A 16942-nucleotide genomic window follows, 5' to 3' on the forward strand; every position below is an offset into this window, starting at 1 on the left:
TTTAAAACAGTGTATAAAATATACAATTATAGCGACTGTAGGTTTAATATACAGATAAAACAAAATGGAGACCAGAAGAGCTTCTTAAAGCTTCTTTTACACTGGCATTCATTTGATTTAGATTTCAGGAGACTGGCATCCATGAGCAAGCTCCCTGCAGTTAATCTACTCCCCTGTCCCAGTTGCAGAATTACAGATCCATGAAGATCTCTTATAGCATCCTTTGAGAGTTTAAACTAAATAACATAACAATGTAAAAATAGTTTAACGAGACTACATGGCAGCAGCTGACATAAGAACTTCCTGGTTCCTGCTATTGGCTGACCACAGAATGCTGGTAAGGATTCCACAGTTGCTCTCAGATTGCACAGGGTGTAGTCACTTAGTGCCGCCCTCCCCCCCCCCCCCCCCCCCCCCCAACTTCAATCTGGTGCCCCTGCTTGGAAGGACATCCATGTAGAAGGTTTAGCGCAGGAAAGATCAAGTTTTAGCTTATATGTGCTCAATGCCAAATAGTTTGGTGATCTTTTTAGCTTCCCACCAAAAGAATCATCACTTGGTGCAGTTCCAAAGAAACAGATGCAGGCAAGAGTCAACATATACAGAAGTTAAATAATTTCTATAAAATGAGATAAAATTTGTTCAGATTTAACCAATAAATGATTATTTTATGATTTTAGTTTCACTTCAATATGCAGTCATTCATAATTGGTATAGTCCCTTACAAACTGTCCTTGTTAATTGTTATAGACCGATTAAAGGTCTCATCCTTACATTATTGTTATCTTGCTGCCAGTTCTTAACTTCCTTTCTTTCCTTAACACATTGAAGAATGCAGATGGGTACTGCTTCAAGCTTCTATCACTGGCCTCAATTCTGTCAGCAGAACTGATCATCACCAAAATTGTTGATTGGGAGAGGTGCCCAGCAGTGTGAAGGAATTTAGAAACTTCAGTTACTGCACAGCCATTACCTCAGGTGCTTCAGCTGCTTTTGGTAGCGCTTATTAACTATGCTCTCTGACATTATTGAGCTTTAAAACTTTTTAAAGTTGTTTCCATTTAATGAAAATCAGAAGAATAGCCTGCAGTAACAAATTGGTGTTAGATTTCAATGTAAATTCTTTCTAATGCCTTGAATTTCAAAGCAGAGTACCAGTGAGACTCCGTCTAGGTTTTTCACATGTGCTGACTGTAGCTGCCATTCTCTCAATTATTATTATTATACATTCAATTCTGATTGCCCCCCCCCCCATAGGAAGGATGTGGAAGCTTTGGAGAGGGTGCAGGTTTACCAGGGTGCTGCCTGAATTAGAGGGCATGTGCTATAAGGAGAGGTGAACAAACTTGGGTTGTTTTCTCTAGAGTAGCGAAGGCTGACAGGTTTATGTTGTGCCAAACTAATTAAACATAAATAAAAACCTAACTAAACTAATCCCTTCTGCCTACATAATGTCTATTCTCTGCACATTCATGTGTCTATTTAAGTGCCTCTTAAATGCCTCTTATCATATTTGTCTTCACTACCAACCCTGGCAGCCCATTCCAGGCACACATCACTCTCTGTGTAAAATAAAAACTTGCCCCACACATCTCCTTTGAACTTACCCCTCTCACCTTAAATGCATGCCCAAGAGACATTGACAGACAGTCAGAATTTTTTTCCCAGGGTCGAACTGTCTGATACTAAAGGGCATGCATTTAAGGTGAGAGGGGTAAGTTCAAAGGAGATGTGTGGGGCAAGTTTTTATTTTACACAGAGAGTGATGTGTGCCTGGAATGGGCTGCCAGGGTTGGTAGTGAAGACAAATATGATAAGAGGCATTTAAGAGGCACTTAAATAGACACATGAATGTGCAGAGAATAGGCATTATGTAGGCAGAAGGGATTAGTTTAGTTAGGTTTTTATTTATGTTTAATTAGTTTGGCACAACATCATGGGCTGAAGGGCCTGTCCTGTGCTGTACTGTTCTACGTACTTACAACAATCAGTTTGGTTTCAAGTCATTACTTTACAACATGTAGAAGTGCACGTAATGACCATGGCAGGATGGTACAGTGATGCATTTCTGACTGCTGTTTTACTGTGCATTAGCACACATTTAGGCAAACATGCATGTCGAGTTATAACTTTTTATTTCTTGCTTTCATTCCTGTTTTTACTGAATTTGTTTTATAATCAGCAAAAGCAAAAAAAATTTCATCGTAAATAAAATCAGAAAACTGCTATGGATACTCAGCACCATGTGTGGAGAGAGAAACAACAGTAACGCTTCAGGATGATAAGATTATTAGCAACAATTTTTGTGTTTTCTCCCAGATTTCCAGCATCTGCAGTATTTTGCTCTTTCCACTAAAAATGACCAGAAAATATTCTTAAAATATTTTTTTGCCAAGATTTAATGGGAAGAGGGATTGCTTAATGTCTTCCTGAGACATTTCTGCCACCAAGGTCTCATTTGCATTCTTGTCTTAGAATCCCAACAATCTGCTTTATTTCACCACCAATTCCCCACATTGGGAGAATGGAGATTGTACAGTGCCAGAAGATCCACATTTCTTTTTGGTGGGGGGGGGGGGGGTGGTGGTGGTGGTGAGGAGGGAGAAGTGAAGGGTGGTGAGGAGGAGGAGGAGGAGAAGGGAAAAAGGGGCAGGGGTCAATGGTAACCATTTGTTCTTCCCTTTGAAACTTCATTGAAGTCATGGTCTTGCTAAAAAATTTTTGCAAAATTGCCAGTCCCTCTTTGGGCATTTCTGCCCTCTTTAATGATCCTCAATCTCTTTGGCTGAATTTGTCGTTCTGTTGTGGAACTGCCACTGTTTTCCTCTCTGGCTATAGCTGACCACCTCAGTGGGAAGTGATTTGTTAGGAGGCTTATCTCCACAGCTAATGATTGTCCAGCTTTCCACTCTGGAAAATCCAGCTCTTCCTTCTTGGGTTCATACCATGAGGAATGACTATACAGATCAGTTACTGAGCAACGTCTGTACATTTGAACTGCAGCATGAATCAGTGGATTTAGGAGAGAAGGAAAAAGATAACAAAATGGATGTTGATGACTGCTTGTATTTGATCTTAAAAAGGCAAAAAGGTTCATTAATTATGTTGTCAAGGAAACAACAGCAGTGACTTCTTAATTTTCTTTTATAATTTGTATATTATTTATTTATTACTACCAGGATGCATTCATTGGGAAAATGCATAAAAAGAGTATTTTTTGTACAAAATATTGTTTCAGTAATTTATGACTAGCATTTGCCTCCATTACTTCATGTATTTATTTTTTGTTCCATTCTGTCAAACACTGACATAATATCTGGGTTGATGCTATTCCATAACAGGATTTTGTTTTGATAAAATTATTCCTGGTAGTAGTGATTCTATTCAACAGCTTCCACACTGTCATGACATACTTTCTTTGTCTCTTTCAAATGGAGCAACAGTATGAACAAAACACCAGTCTATTGCTGTGACATAGTCTGACGTAGCATTCTGACTTCAATGAAGAAGTCATGAAACATCCTTCATTCTAGTACACACTGATAAAAAAAAATGTTTGCAGGTCCACCTTCCACAAAAAAACCTACAAAAAATTTTACTAAAATATAGAGTTCAGAAATGTAATATTCAGTTAGTATGTAACAGTAGGGTGGGATAATTTTTCAGGTCTAATGAAGGATTATGTTCGGAAATTAAACAGACACTTCCTTTTGGATCATGAATAAGTCACTGTGAACATCCAACATTTTCTTCAGATTGTTTTATTTCAAATCCTTGGTACTTGCAGTTTCTTTTTACAAAACTCGGTATAATGCTTTCTGTTGTGACCTGTTATATTCTAATTTGTTGCAAATGAACAAAGCATTGTCCTCTTGTCTCGAAACATGCTTTTGTATAGCAAAAAGACCATTATTAAAGTATATCCATTTCCTTATTCATGTGGTACTGAACTGTTGATTATAATTAATATATTAGGTTTGATTACTGCTTCATAGTTAGGTGAGATTGAAGGCAACAGTGAGAATTGTAAAACTTTATAGAAAAAGAAGATATCCGGCTGGTTGTCTGCAGTAATTTCCATCTCCATGAATCAGCTGCTCTCTAGTATACAGTTTTTAGGTAACTTGTTTAATTTCCTTTCACAAGACAATGGACTCTGCTCAAGTACTGCTCAAGAAGTGCTTGCATTCTAACCACCCTCTAAGCAAGTAAATTTAAACCCACTATAGTTCAAAACATTCTGTGACATAAAACCAAAAAGTATTGGAGACACTCAGAAGGTCAGGCAGCATCTGTGGAAAGAGAAATAGAGTTAACATTTCAGGTCGATGACCTTTCACATTTGCATTTTTTTTGCTTTTTGTCATTTTAAGACATCCTGTGCTTGCGAAAGGCACCATATGAATACAAAGTTTTCTTCTAATTTGACCGTATTTATAGGAATTACTCTGTATTTCAATTACAACATGCTTTTATGAAATATAAATTATCTTTGTACCAGAGCTGGAAATTTTTTTGTGTCTTCTCCCATATCACCAAGAGTTTGGCAGAAATCAAATGTGTCATGAGCTTTCTGCTTTATTCTTATTATTTCTTATGTATTATTGTGATGAAATGGGAGAAGGCCCGAAGAAATTTCACTGTTAGTATTTAACATTAATAAGAAAGTAAGGAATAAGCAAAAGCCATTTTGTTCATTTAACTCCTGCCTTAGTAAATGCTGTATAAACTATCTCATCTAAATTCCTGAGGGAAGGTTTTGCATAAATGCTTTATAATCTTTAAAGATAATCTTGCAAATCTTCTGAATACTCATCCATCTCTGCATTCTCTCTCAGTTCCAGAACTGTATGCTTTAAAATGCTTAGAAACTGACTGGGAATAGCTATTTTGTATATTATCTACCTTGCAGTGAATTGTAGTTCTGGTCCAGTGACAAATAAATAGGCAGATCAGCGCATTGCTATTGATGAAAGTTGATTCAGTAAAAATATGCAGAATCTCTCTTTGCTAAACATCTTCAGCATCCAAGGCACTTTGAATGAGCAAAGAGATGCTTCAGATATGCACGCTCTCCCAATAAGTCTTCTGTCTCCATAGCAACTCTGATTACTTAAAAATTAATATTTTTTTACAATGTTAATTTTCTCATATACATCTTTCATTTATGCAAGTATATATTTTTCATTGTCATCTTGTGTAATTTCTTTACAAAGCGCATGTCCCATTTGTTACGTTAGCAAGACTGCGTTCTCTCAATACTTTCCACTGTTGTAGACTGCAGGATCGTGCCTTGAGGAGATGCAGAAGTACCACCATGAAATCATATTTCAATCTTTAAAATAATATGGCACTTCAGATAAATTGGATCTTTTAAAGGGGAAATGTATAGGAAAGAGTGCTTTGTTAAACTAATCTCCATTTGTATTTTTAATGAAAACAATTGTAGACACAGAAAAAGAAGCTAGGTGAGTGGTCCTGATGTAAACATTTAATCGAGTAAATAACAAAATTGATTTAGCCCCTTAATTGGCTAACAGTTTGCAGTTAGAGGACTCAGTTTCAGGAGGTTATGTATTCAAGCCCATTATAGACATTTAAGGGTGCAATCTGGGCTGACTTTTCATTAGGGCATTGAGGACAAGCATCATTGTCCAAGATGCCTTTTTACAGGTGGCATGTTAAGCAGTACAGTGGGTGAGCTTGAAGAATGATATCATGCCAATAGGGAAGAACAGAGCAGAAAATTGAAAGCTTTCTCATTAAGAAGAAAATGTACTAATAAGTTCAGCTCCAACGTGACAGCTTTCAGTGCTATTTCAGATACATCACATGGCCTGCGCTGATCAGCAAATCATTTTTTGAACAGTTCAAAAACCATGATTTATTTAAAATATTCACATGTAATTCCTTTGACCATCATTTTAATACAGGGTTGTTACCTCTTTATGCACATATTTGATTTCAACTATCCATTCAAATAATTCATAAAGATTCCTGAAACTTTTCAAAGGAGGAGTAGGGTTATCCTGTTGATCTGGCGAATGATCCTCGCTCAATCAACACCATCAAAAACACGTTAATTGGTTACTCATCATATTTGCTGATTATGGCAATTTGCTTTGTTTCGATTGGATAACTATGTTTGCCTCAATAATGCCTCAAAAAAATATCATGGGTTGTGAAACACTGGGATGTTTCAAGGATACAAGGAAGTGTTTTGTAATCATGTTCTTTGCCTTTTTTAAAAAAAAGTGAAATTGATTGCCAGTGTGATTTCAGGACATGTGAGACAAAAAGGTTCATAGCTATATCCCCGTAAAAGACATCACTATCATATTCCAATGTTAATTCTTGATGTAAAATTGTGGTTTGAATATATAGCAAATTATTCTGTTAAAAATAGTAAGGTTCACAATGAAGAAACATGTTTCATACACTTCCTTTTTGAGGGAACAGTTTGAGAGTCTCAAAGGCTTGGAGCTTGTTGTATTCAATTTTTGCAATGTGGGTCTAGCTGACATTTATTGCCCATCCCCAATTGCCCTTGAGTGGTGGTAAGCTGCCTTCTTGAGATACTATAGTCCTTTTGCTGAAGGCACTCTCACAATGTTATTAAGTGTGGACTTCCAGTATTTGGACACTGCAATGAAGAAAAAATAGCAAAATATTTCTAAGGAAGGATGGTACATGACTTGATGACATGCCATCATGTTCTTATAATTTGCAGCTCTCATTCTTCTAGGTAGTACAGGTTACAAGCTTGGGAGGTACTGTCTGAGTAGGCTAGGCAAGCACTTACAGTGCATTTTATAGATGGCACAAACTATAGCCTTGATGGGATTGTGATGGAAGAAGTAAATGTTTAGGGCAGTGGATGGAGTGGCAGACATACAGGCTGCTTTATTCTGAATGTTGTTGAGCTTCTCGAGTTTGTTCAAGCTTCATTAAAGCAAATGAAGAGTGTTCAATCACATTCCTGATTTGGAATTATAGATGATAGAAGGGTTTTGGGGTGCCAGGAGCTGAGTCATTCACTGTGGGACAGCGTGCCTCTGACCTCTTATTGCAGCCATTGTATTTATATGGCTGTCAAATTGAATTTCTGGTCATTGGAGATCTCCATGATGTTAATGGTGGGGGACAATGATGGTAATGCAATTGAATGTTGCTGGTAGATTGTTAGACTGCCATTTATTGGAGATTGTCATGGCCTGCCAATTTAGTGATGCAAATGTTACTTGCTCTTTATCAGCTCATGCCTGCATACTATGTAGGTCTCTCTGCATACAGGCATGAGCAGCTTCATTTCCTGAGGCATTGCGAATAGTATTGAACATTGTGCAATCATCAGTGAACGTCTGACCATATGATGGCGGGAAAGTCAATGATGAAGCAGCTGAGGATGGTTTGTCCTAGGACACTACCCTGAGGAACTCCTGCAATATTGTCCTGAGCTGGGATGATTGACCTCCAACAACCACAACCATTTGCATTTATATGGCTGCAATCACTGGCATATTCTTCTGAATGGCCATTGACCAGTTTTACCAGGTTTTCTTGATGCCACACTCGGTCAAATGTTGTGAATGGAACCATATTTAAGCTTGATTCTGTTCATATCAATACACACTTCACTGCAAGAATCACTGAATCCTGACCAGCAGTTTCCCCCTTCCAAGTGGCCTCAGTGTGCCCCCCTTGCTTCCCAGGTTAAGAGTGTATAACTTCATGGACCAAAGAAAAAAACAGGGCCTCTTTCTGCAGGTTCAATATGACATAAGTGATGCACGAGTTCACTAAGCGAATGGGGCCTCTAATCTACTTGATCCAAGTTCCATGGAACCTCTTCTTCATTAGCCAAAAATTCTTTTGTGCAGTAGTCTGTGCCTCACAAATTTCTTCCTCAATCCCCTTCATTAGCTGAGGAAATACAGTAATTTTCTCAGGAGATTTGTTGGTCTCAGGTCCTTTCGACTTAACAAATATCTCCTGTCACTGATTTCAAAATGTCTGTACTGATTAAACTACCAACATTGAATTGCAAATTAGTATTATACTTTTTGTTACAAAAAATACTCGTAGATTTTATCATCAGATTCTCTACTAGGAGCTCAGACATCTACACCAAACACTGTTTTATTTTTACAATATGAGAAGTAGTAGTAGTGCAGCTGAAATTTGTTAACTCATCGTAGACCAGGAGGCAAATCTGGGACTTTTTAGCCAGTGGGGCTTGTTTCAACCTCCTGTGGAGGCACTTAAGCACCAAACCATTTGGGAAGTTGTAATTTTTTTTCTTTAATAATATTAGCATTTGCCAAGAGTAACATAACATCAAAGTACAGTAATGTTAATTTATTTTTCAGTTAAATTATCACATGCAATTGCTTATTGGGTGCAATTTTGTGAGGCACTGCTTTCAAGTTTTAGTAGATAGGTGCAGAAGGGTACATCTATATGGTTGATTCTGACATTCACAATTCCATTTTGCCTGCTGAATTATCATTACCGAATAAATTTTACTGGTTAGAATTAAAATAGTAGTTTCCATTTGCTCATTAAGAATTATTGCTTCAGTAAATCCATTGCAAATTACATGCCTGGTAAAACAGTGACTCTGGTCAAAGTGGTCCTTGGTTCAATTCACTGAGTACTGAATTTCTTGATTTCAGTTGGGGCATTAGTTGGAGTGCTACCATATAGTCTTTGGCATCCTTTGGCTTAGGCAGAAGGGATGAACAACAGCCATGATTCATGCTCCTGTCTGTTAACCAGTGACCTCTGCTAAAATGGGGACGGTGTGAATGGAATTGGGTTCAATTCCATTGTAACTCCCCCCTTCCCACATCTGACTTATCCACTCATGTGCATGGTCAAGTCAAGCACATGAACAATGATCACTTGGGTGAAAGCAGCAAGTGTGTGAAGATCCATAACCAGAAGTTGAATTTATTGGCAAATGTCATTCAGACGATAAGGATCATTGGTCTTGAGATCTAGAAATTGACAGTACATTGGAGAGCATTCTTCTGAGATGAGCTGTTTGGTCAAACTGAAAGGGAGGAATAATATTTTTCACCCGCTGAGAGAGTATAAGGTTAATTTTGATGCACTGAATTATGGAAAGTGTTCTGTTTTCAACAGTGAAATTGTTCATCTCTGTGAGTAAAAGATTCAATAAATTTTACAAAAGTGAATGTCCACAGCTTTATTATGAATAATTTTTAAAGGAAAAGTTTATTAACATTCCTGCTTGTTAGGCAGCAATATAACCTGTGATTTGTTTTTTAATGATGCATTAAAACTTCGACAGCTTGAGGACAGTTAATCCAATTTGAGACTAAGCTCATGCACTGATTTGCATGTGGTTAAAGTCGAGGTATTCATATCCATAGAGGATCAACCGTTGGCCGAATGGTCTTAGTTGAATAGAGGCTGCAAATCCATACAGATCAGGAAACATCCATCCCAGAACGGAAAGAATACCTTGGATATGAACCTGAAGCAAGTCTCCATTGATCCTTTCATGTGTTTTCAGCTGATTATCATTAGTTCAGTTTCAGTGCATTTGGAAAGGAGCTAAAAATAATGTAATACTTCTGTTTTAGTAACTGCAGTCAGGTGTGAAATAAAATTCATGTTTCATTGTTAGTGCTTGGAAGTAATAAATTCCCTAATGCTTCTCCAGTATTACGCGCACAAAAGAGCATTTGCAAGTTCTGAAATTAATTTTTTTTATTCTTATCTCCTTTCAAAGAAGTTTATTTTTAAATGGTTATTCCCACACTTGTGACATATCGTCAGCCCTTTGTTGATCCTCCTGTACATCTGTGCTATTCATATTGGACAAAAATGTGCCAGGTTAATTGTCCCCCTTATATTTTCTGTTAGGTCCCTGTGTGGAAAAATACTCGCTTTCTGATCTTATTAGATGGCCTCAGTTGTGACCTGGGGATTCAGTGTGTAGGGTATGGTTCGTGGGGGCTCAGAGATGAATGTACCATCTTCCAAGCCTTCTGGAGTAATGCATGGTACAGCAGAACACTGCACCATCAGGCTGCCTTAGATTAACCTTTGAACAGTTTTGCTGCAGTTGTTGTGACACTGTAATTAATCCCTAAAGTATTTAATCTGGACTAAAATTCAGTTCAGAATTGAGTGCATCTCAAGCAAACTGGCATATTTCTTTGAAAAGCTTTTTGTAGCTTCTCCAGAATCATTGCCCCGTTTATCTTCAAATTAGAAGATTTATTGCAGCCACATTCAGAGACACAATAAATAAGTGCAGTCCTGCTACAATTGCATTCTTATAGATGATGCCAAGGGGAATAACAGAGGCCAGTAGGTTTTCAGCTTTGGGCTGAATTGTTTTCCAAGTTCAGTCTATAGATGCAGGAAATGAAAGGAACCGTAGATCAGTAGGACTAGGTGGTGTGTGTACAAGGTGGAGAAAGAAAGGAAGAAAATCAGGATTGGCACGATAAAAACAGGAGACTAAGTGAAACTTTCAAGCTCCACAAGCAAAAAGACCAGCAGCTTCATTCATTGTCACACTCCCTGTTATGTAAACCAAGACCAATGTTGTTGTTTACAATCTATTGTAGCTCAACCAAGCTGTGAGATGCAACTCTGGTTTGGCCTTCTGATCAGTCAGTTCCGTTATATATGCACTTGGTTTACAGTGCAACTTTTTCATTGCATCAAAAACTATAATTGCCATTTTCTGGGATTCTTTAAAATTGATAAACAAGGAAAGTTAGCAATTTTATTAATTATGCAATGTTTGGGCAGAAGATCATTATACTGAAGCATACAAGGAAATCACAGATTCTGATCTGCTTATTGAGTATTTCTTGATTTTACTTGTGTTGTATGACAGGTATCTCAAGACTGATAAAGGGAACATTGGATACCCTTGCATACAGCCACACATTGAATATTTGAAGGCTTCACCTCATTTTGCTACTAAAAACATGTTAACTGTAAGATATTGAAGACCTTTCTGTTGACCTAGAAAAACAATACCTGCTTAATAACTACTTTTTTTTGGACTGATGGGGAGGAGGTTGGGATTAGAATCCAGGTCAAAGGTTGAATTTTTAGCACAATATGACTTAATCCTCCTTGCTTTTCATTGAAGTTACTGAAAGGCTCTATTGGGTATGTGTGCTGCTTATTCTCACTGTAACGTCTCTTTTGTTGGACTTCTTTCCATTTAGATTTGATATATGTCTGAAAATCAGAGCTCCAGTACACTGGAGTTTCGTTTCTTTCCTTTTATATATACAGCTTTCAAACTTGGCAGCTGGCGTCTGTGCTGCTTCATAGACTGTTTCATAGAAAACTGACAACTTAGCTGCCTTTTACACAGTGTGTCTCACAAATACATCAGAGCTGAGTTGCTTGTGTGTGTAAGCAGGTTTGAAACTGGTCACCCAGTGGTAGGACTGATCTCCCAGTGTTATTTGTTTCCACCCTTTATATCTCATGCATTTCTCACTTCATTCCTTCCACTCCATCTTTACAAATATCATCAAAGCATTTGTTGTTATTTGTGACCAAAACCTCTCCCCCAACTTCATTAACATTCAATGCATAGAACAGCGAAAAAAACACAGCTAATCTCCCTGCAGGAATACATAGTACGGCAATAGAGATGATCTAAATTTGGTCAAAATACAAAAGGGAAAAGAAAAATGAGGATTGGTACAGTAACAGTTCTAAATCGTGCAGTGCAGTTTTTCAGCACTTTGCTCTGAAATCTTAGCTATTCACCACAGAAACCAGTTATGTGGAACATCACTCACCTGGTTAAAAAACTGCTTAGGCCATAACATTCTTTCTCCAATTGCACTCAAAGTAAAATTACCATAAAAACAATCTTTGCACAGAATGATAAAATTGAATTCGTCAGAAGACCGCCAGGAATGAATGTTATCCAATGCTTTTGACAAGCAGGTGAGAGTGAAGAAAGGTAAGAATTAAGCTCCTGGCAATTTACTGCAAAATGACATTGCTTTATGGTGCATGAAAACAGAATTAAGAGAGTGAAAGGATAGCGCAGGAAGAGAAGACTTGTCATATGCATGTAGGTTGATTAGTCGATTGGAAAGGTTTGCAGAAAGAACAGGCTTCTTCATTGTCATAAGCTAAACAAGCAGAATGCTACAAAGCAGCTTTTAGTTTTCAGATATTTCAAAATCTTTATATCTTTCCTTGGAGTTCACATGTTGATAGTTAATTAGCTAAATGTTCCTGTTTCTTTCTGCAGGTATTTTTCTTTCCCAAGTTTGCAATTGTTCTTTTTCTCTATATTCTCAGGATATTACTTTATGCAGAGCCAGAGATACATAGGCATCAATGGCTGTGCTGGAAATTCGTGAACAATATAGTAGAGTAAGCATTAGAAATTTGCTTGATGTCACATTGTTAACAACATATTTCCCTTGTTCAGCACTGCCTAAACACAAAATGACAGCTTTTATTCTTACTTTCAGTTCACTTAGTTTCATTGCTGATTTGTGCATATGTTGTGAAAATCGCACTTTGTGTAAAATTGTAACAGGGTTGCAGTAAAATAATATCCAATTTTCCATAGTTCCACTTTATAAGGGGAGTGCAATATATAGTTACCTGACCTACAAGAATGGAATTAAATACAACCAGAACATTCAATTTTAACAATAAAATCAAAAGTAGAATGTAACTTTCCATCAGTAACCACAGTTAGTTACCACAAGGTGCACTTTCCAGAAAAATATGCTTAATGGGGTGGTGGTGTGGTGCTTTTGGATTGATGTAAACCTTGACAGGCTGACCCAGAATATGTGTGCCAAAATTGGAAATCATATCAATATAATTTATCAAAATAAACCATACCATAAATACTACAAATAACGAAATTATCTGTAACTCTCTACATTTGTTTAACGTAGCAATCATATTTCAATATATTATGAAAATTGCCAAATGTTTTGATGTGTAGATGCACAAAAGAAATTCCTGTTTTGAGAGCAATTTGGATCTTTCCGCCCTCACGGAGTTAACTCGCACAATTATTCGTATTAAGATCGGCCAGTGCTGACTGAATCTGTTCACAAGTGTAGAAAACTTTGTGTGTATAAAACAGAGGCCTTCTATTCAGCTAGGTTACTCTGCATTTAATAAAGTGAGTGGAGATCTGCAAATTTGCAAAGTATAAAAATCTTCCAAATGAATAAAGCATTTTAGCTCTCGCTTACCTGTTCAAGGTTTGCTCATCTTCAGGCACTGTGATTCAAATGAAGCCCCCATGAAACACAAGAGATATTCCACTAAGCGAAGGAAAAGAGATCAAAAAGAGTTCAACACACTCCTGAAGTCAGAAAGCACGAGCAAGGTACATAGCCACTGGACGATCATACATCAAGGAAAAAAAAACAGGTTGGGTCTCAGTGTTCCAAAGATGTCACAGACGAGCCAGTTAGTACCCACTGCAAGAGCTCAACTGGAGAACTGAGGGCTCCTGCTGACACGCTTGCTGAAAATTCTGATGAGATCACCGGTAGGTTGGGCTTCTGGGTTGACAGACAGCCGAGGATGTGTTTGGGACTTTGCATTTACAGCTATCTTGAGGGGATGTGAAGCTAACCTTGCGGGCTATTCCATACGGAATAACTCAGTCATGTGTACTCATTTAAACAAAAGCCAGCGGCTAAGATAAAAAGCGAGACAGACAGAGAAAACAGAATGAATGTGCAGTCATTTATCTGCTACAACTTGAGAGAGTTTGATCATTTTATTGTTCTTCAATTTGCTGATAGAATATTGAGTAAATCAGGCAATGCCACCTTTTTTTTCTAAACCTTTTTGAAAACCCTCAGTAGCACGATACATTGTTTGCTTTCCTTTTGGATGGTCATTGGTCGGGCAGACCTGAAAATCTCTGCACTTTATGGAATTGACAATCTTAACGTGATACATAATTTTGATGCATTGTTTAAAAGGGGGATGGTGGAACATGGGTCATTTGCTGTATGCTATGCTGCTGTTATACACTTTTAAACAGTATTTTCTTTTAGCAAGGGGGCAGTATTTTGGGATTCTCCAATGCCGATGTTTATTCTGACCAGATTAATTCGATGATGCTGCCTGCTTCTATCAAATACATTATGAATTTGTGTAACTCTGTGTGTGTGTGTGATATATATAGACATTGCATTCAAAATATGCTTTACATATCCTCATGCACTATATGTGTAAATATTTTTTGGAAATGTTATTTACTTAATAAAAATTAGGCAGGTGGCAGATGTTTATCTGAGGACAGAGCTGACAAGTGTGAAAGTGTCAGTTTAAATTTCTGTGAGTGCAGCATTGAAAACTGTCAAGCACTGCTTTGAAATCTGCCTGGTTAACATTAATGGGAACTCAGTAGGGCATGTACTTGAATTGATTTTGAACATCATTGGACACAGATATTTTACACATTCACGATGGTTTTTAACATGATTAATGATTATGGGGTGAAGGGAGTCATGAGCTGTCCTGTGATGAGAGTTGAAGTGCATGGCAAACTGAGGTCGGGTTTCAGACAAAGTTAACTTACTCTTGTCTCTGAGCTGAGTATTTGATATCTGAGTAATTCCTTATCACAAAGCCAAAGCTAAAGCCTCAAAGTTACCCAGTACACTACTGCCTTGTTTCTCTTTTGTTAAGTTCAGGTACAGGTATAAGTTGCAAATCCCTGATAAAATGTTTAAAATGTGCTATATGGACATATATCAACACTGCATGCATGCATTGTAAAGTGAGATGGATAGTTAACTACATTAAAAGTGTTTATGTGTATTTCTGTTTACTGCATAATATATAAAAATAAAATTATGTAAAATTATATAGAATACACAAGCATAGTGGTTGAGTTGCAGAACTGAAATCTAGATGCCCAGACTAATCTAAAGACATGAGGTTGAACCCCATCAGAGCAGCTAGGAAATTTAAATTCAGATCATCAAATATCAGTAGCGGTTACCACAAAACTACCAGATTACCAAAAAGAACCACCTGATAGACAGATGTCCTTTGAGGAAGGAAATATGCCATTCTTACCCACTCTGGCCAAAATGTGACTCCAGGTCCACAACAATGTGGTTGATTCTCAATTGCCGTATGATTTGGCCCATCAAGTCACAAAGGTCAATTGCTGATAGACACTAAATTCTGAGAATAAATGAATAAACTTAATCTGGGCATATAATATGTAGATACTTAACAACAACACAAATGGGCTGTTATTTGAGCAGCTTTAATATAGTTAACAACATCATATTTTGCAGGAGTGCTGCAGAATTTCAAATTGAGCTAGATGATACTAGGATTGATGATTGAATGTTTGACACATTTGGGTACTTCAGACCAAATACGTTCATCTGGAGAAGTTCAGTTAGATATCAGGAGACAATTGGAACACGATGCTGTACTTCTGATCCTAATATTTAGATAAATTTCAATTATGTACTTAATTTTTTAATAACTTCATGGAATGATTTGGGAAGTTGAGAAATAGACTTGGTTGAAGCAGTGTTTTGCTGTCCATGGTGCAGAAATGGGAAAGGTGAAACAGATGCTACATATCACCACTGATAGGTGTTTAATTACACTGACGGGTTTAGGTTGGAAATTTCCACTATAAATGTAGTTTGTGGAATTAACAATAGGATTTGTTGAAGTACTGTGTAGGTCTAAGATCTGAAAATCAAAAAACCCTGCAGATACTGGAAATCTGAAATAAAAACAGAAAGTGCTGGAAATATTCGGCAGGTCAGACTGCCTCTGCAGGAAGAAAAACAGACCTGAAATGTTAAATCTGTTTCTCTCACTATCAATGTGGCCTGACCTGCTGACTATTTCCAGCATTTTCTGTTTTATTTTAGGTTTAAGATTTAAATGTTCTAGTCAAAGATTTGCATAAATATCTATAACCTATATAGTTTATTTATTTAAAGGCCCATTACTTTTGGGAAGTATTTTTGTATGCTTTGTAACTTTTCACTTAAAAAATACAGAATTATATCAGCCATTCTGATATGATGGATGATGAATTTTTAGTAATTATTGCAATGCAAGTTTTGTTTTGATTATTATAAATTTATCCATGCAACGACATTTGACCAGATATTCACTCAATTAGGTAATTCTGATTTCTCTTTATACAAACCTGGAAAGCTGACTCTCAAATTCTACTACCAGAGTGACAGTGTGACTTAGTCCTCAGTGAAATCTCAGGGTGCAACACGAGTATCACATACTGTACTTCATTAGTGCTTGTGGTTAACTAAAACTTGCCATTTATGCTGATAATTGAGATTCTTGTACTATGTAGAATTAGTAAGTGTAGCCGTTGAGAGCAATGTGCAGTAAAGTGTTAAGTTGTCTGAATAATTTGGCTTTGCTTTCATTCACTGGACTTGTTAGTGAATTGTTTTTATTTTAGAATCAAAATGACAATTTTGCAAACTAACGACCTTGAATGTGGTGAAAGGTTCTTTAAGAGATTGAATAAATACCTTTAAATTGATAGAGGGAAATGTCCATTGGTTTTGTTGTCAGTTTTTAGCACCGTGAGCTGCAGTGTTTTGGAGAGTCATTCTATAAGTGATTTCCTTTCAACTCACTAATGTGTCTCACTGATTGGCACATGTGGGATCACCTTGGCAGTGGGAGGTGAATTACAGAAAATAAGATGGGTATTGAATATCTTTGGCAGACTTTGGCAGAATGAGAATTGCCCACCATCTTCTTGGCCAAGGAATGTTGTCAGGAAAGGGGGAACAATGGGGAATAAAAGGATGAAAACCAGACAATTTACCCTTTTCAAGATCAAGTTGAATACAAATTGTACAGGGACAACTTTGGCAAATATCAGATTGCTGTCCAACATATCCTTTAGGAGCCTGAG

At 37.2% G+C, this 16942-nt stretch overlaps 1 protein-coding gene and 1 long non-coding RNA gene across 4 annotated transcripts in view; one reads left to right on the forward strand and one right to left on the reverse strand.

Annotated features, from left to right (window-relative positions):
• The window catches only part of LOC127586943 (uncharacterized), a 78760-nt gene extending 65305 nt beyond the window's left edge, over positions 1-13455 (reverse strand). The window contains exon 1 of the long non-coding RNA XR_007958730.1: positions 13245-13455. This is a non-coding gene — a long non-coding RNA (uncharacterized LOC127586943). The remainder of the gene's footprint in view (positions 1-13244) is intronic.
• LOC127586941 (ADP-ribose glycohydrolase MACROD1-like) overlaps positions 1-16942 on the forward strand; it is a 734082-nt gene that overhangs the window by 164391 nt on the left and 552749 nt on the right. The window lies entirely within an intron of this gene.

Source organism: Pristis pectinata, chromosome 38, assembly GCF_009764475.1.
Source record: "Pristis pectinata isolate sPriPec2 chromosome 38, sPriPec2.1.pri, whole genome shotgun sequence".
NCBI lineage: Eukaryota > Metazoa > Chordata > Chondrichthyes > Rhinopristiformes > Pristidae > Pristis > Pristis pectinata.